General features: G+C 42.4%; 1 pseudogene; it reads right to left on the bottom strand.

Moving 5' to 3' along the window:
- Window positions 1-769: 769 nt before the first annotated feature.
- On the bottom strand, window positions 770-2,420 carry LOC127488612 (progestin and adipoQ receptor family member 3 pseudogene; annotated as a pseudogene).
- Between the last annotated feature and the right edge of the window lie 953 nt (window positions 2,421-3,373).

The following is a 3,373-nucleotide window of genomic DNA, read 5'->3' as shown; positions in this document are numbered from 1 at the left end:
GAGCGTTGTGGGTGGGGTGGAGGTGAGGGTATGGAATTTGTATTTCAAAAGCACTACACTGGAAAGAAACACAACATTTTACAGATGCATAAACTGAGGTACATTAAAGCAGCTTTCCTAGTATCCGATGTACACAAGGCATTTTGGGAATGAACTTCACCAGGATCAACTTTTTTTTTCTGATATTCAATAATTGTGTTCTGAAAGCAGTTCATGCTCATGAAGAAACTTGGATAATATTTTATATTCCAATAAAAGATGTACATTTTTGTGAATCTGCTTTAAGGGATTTAATTAATGCAGATGAAAATACTACAATACAAGGGGGCAGGGAGCCCTAGTGAGTACATACAAAACGGAGTACGTTTAACACTTCAGGTCCAAGTATCAGTGTTTCTCGGCACTTTGTCAGGGCAATGCATAAAACATGCAGAAGCAGGACCAGAGCACAGGTGAATAATCACATCACCCAACTGGGCATCGGCATGACTTGTTCTAAGGCCTAAAAGTGCACTTCCAGGTCAAGACGGCCATCTGGGTCCTATGGCCTTGAAATTATTCGCGGCCATATAGCTGGGAACCCCAATCATCAGGAAATTCAGGAATACAAATTCAGAAAAGCAAAAGTTTTTCTGGAATTTCGGAGTCAAATTTTCTGTCTTGCAATTAAATTATTACTGGAAATTAAATAGTATCTGGAATTAAAACTTTTGGTGGCTAAAGACTTCTGTGGTTTTACACCATAGAATCTGTTGCCTAATCACGTAGTTACTATCTAATGTGATTCTTATCTGATAGAAAATAACAATGCAAGTTTCTTTTCCTTTTCTCAATACCCCTCTCAACTTGAGAAGAAGTTGCAAGTTTTTGTTCTGGCAAAGTAAAAAAATCCAGTGTTGCTAGAGAGTAGAGAATGTATAACTAAAGGAAATACTATCTTAAGTGCCAGTATCAAACAAAATATGTATTTAATGGCTAGTGATTATGCAAAATCACTGTCCTAACTTACATGAATACTAAGCACAGGCCGTATCAATCTTGCCTTGATTAGGCACTTAAATTTGACAATTTACTGAAAGTATCTTCTATTAAAGTAATCACACAGGATGACTCCATTTTCTAATGGAGATGAGCCCTTCCTAAGGAAACGAAGCTGGTGGTAAGTAAAATAAAATCCTATTTCTGCACTAGTGTCACATTCATTGTTCAGATGTTTCTTATGATTGCCAGCGAAACTTCACTTTCTGTATAAGCAGAAGATTAGTAGTTTTAAGGGTCCATAAAGCAGTTGTTACTACACAGATACCCAAGTTTATTTTTCCAATTTTATAAAGCATTACTCATGATATATTAAACAAGAGGAAAAAGAAAAACTAATGAGAACCTTAAAAACAGTGGGGTATTCAACTCCCCATTATATATTGCTTAACAACTGAATTCACCAGGTGGCCATACCTGAATTCACAAATGTGAAACATAGTCAGGACAAGGCTTGCTATGTCTATACTGCATGACATACACTGTTGACTGATGCCACCAGTATAACATCACTACTGCAAGGATATGCCATATTTGGTGGCTTGATCCGAGGTAGTTTAGTTGTCCTGGAAAGTACCGTTCTGGCACTTTGGAAATGTAGAAGAGGAAAGCAAGAAGAGCAATCATATACATCACAAGTACACGGGGTGCAAAGTCCTGTACAATAGGAGCACCGATTCCACCATTGAGCCAAACCCAGTGAAGAGTGGGGATCACTCCATATCCCGAAACAGAACAGAAGATGATAGAACGGAGCCTCTGCCATTGCTGTTTGAGGTAATTGGGATGAATCTGCGCAAAGAACACTGCCAGGATCATGGCCAGCACTATGATCAAGTACACTTGGCGCCAATAATTATTACAATAAAATGCATAAAATACTCCTGAGACATAGCAGCCCAGTATTCCAATAGAAATTCCTGCATAATCTAATGCCATCCATCTTCGACATGTTTTTTCTGATTAATGGCAAGAAAAAAGGTGATAGCCCACAGAGCAAAGCATACAGACCTGGACGCAGAAAAGACAAATAGAACAAATTACAAAATCTTCTCTGGATGCACTTGCCGAGGGTAACACAGATGTCATATCATATATTCCCAGGGTGAAGAAGAGAAAGAAACCCAGCAAATGACTCCAGATGTTAACCGTCTCATTAGATAAAATAAACAAACTTTTGATACACAGCCTGGAGGGCAGGTAGGCCCGGTAGCCGTCGGTGATGTAAGGGTTGTCCTTGAGGGACACGGGGATCTGCTCGTAGGTGTAAAGGCGGATGCCGCGGGGCACCAGGACCGGCCAGTACTGGTAGCTGCCCAGCTCGATGTAGTGCGCGCTCTTCAGCAGCTTCTGATGCATCGTCCCGGCTGCCGCCGCTCCGGGCTCCGGAGCTCGCCCAGGCCCCGCCTCCCCAGGGAGGGGGCTTCGCCGCTGGAGCCCCGCCCCGGAGCCCGCGGACTCTGCGCCTTAACTGGCTTCTTTACCACTAGGTTTAATGCCTGCTTCCTTTCCAATACTTTTATCTAGAGTAAAAGTGGTTTAAAAGATGACAGATGGAGACCTTGACAAAGATAAATAAAATCCTCTAAAAGTCTGGATCCTGAAGCCTAGGTACATGTAGATGTGGGGAAGGGAAATTCCCCTTTTCTTTGCCTTGGTGGTTAGAGAGGTATGTGAGTTGCCTGTATTTATCACACAAGGGTTTTTATTCGTAGGGAAGAAGAGTTAAAGGAGTCATCATTTTGATTCTTGAATTTTCTACGCCCTTTTATCTGTTAAAGTAAAGCTGACTGCTCAAATATAAACCTTGGAATCTTTGAGACTCAAAACATCATGCTTACTTCCATTCACATTACAGGTTGCAGGGCCTTCCACATGATCATACAGAGGCCCAGGCCCCTTCTAATTTGTGGCTCCTTTGACCTCTTCTTCCTCTCAGCAGCTTACAGATGCAGACAGACTATGAGGGTAGACATCGCTTCCTAACCACCTGGCACTTCACCAAGCCTGTCTGCTTACATTCCATCGGTGAGAAGCAGTCCCACGTCCCATCTACATATAAGGTGGGGGGGATTGAGAAATGCAGCCCTTGGCTGGACCAGGAAAAACAAACCTTTGGTGGTCACCAGGCCATGCTGGTCAAACCTCAGAACCAAATTTCCATCTGGAGATTAGTCCCAGGTAGTTGGCCTCTTTCCCTCCTCCTGGCCTCAAATCTCAAATATTAGGCTGAGGCTTCTACTCTCAATCCCAGAAGGATTCCTCTTCTCTCAAACTTCATCCCTGATGGACACTTTTCTCCCATCTGAAAAGGTCAAATCATACATGAAGGAGG

This window comes from Oryctolagus cuniculus, chromosome 19 (genome assembly GCF_964237555.1).
Source record: "Oryctolagus cuniculus chromosome 19, mOryCun1.1, whole genome shotgun sequence".
NCBI lineage: Eukaryota > Metazoa > Chordata > Mammalia > Lagomorpha > Leporidae > Oryctolagus > Oryctolagus cuniculus.
The sequence above is the reverse complement of the archived record's forward strand: the minus strand, read 5'-3'. Positions and strand labels throughout refer to the sequence as shown.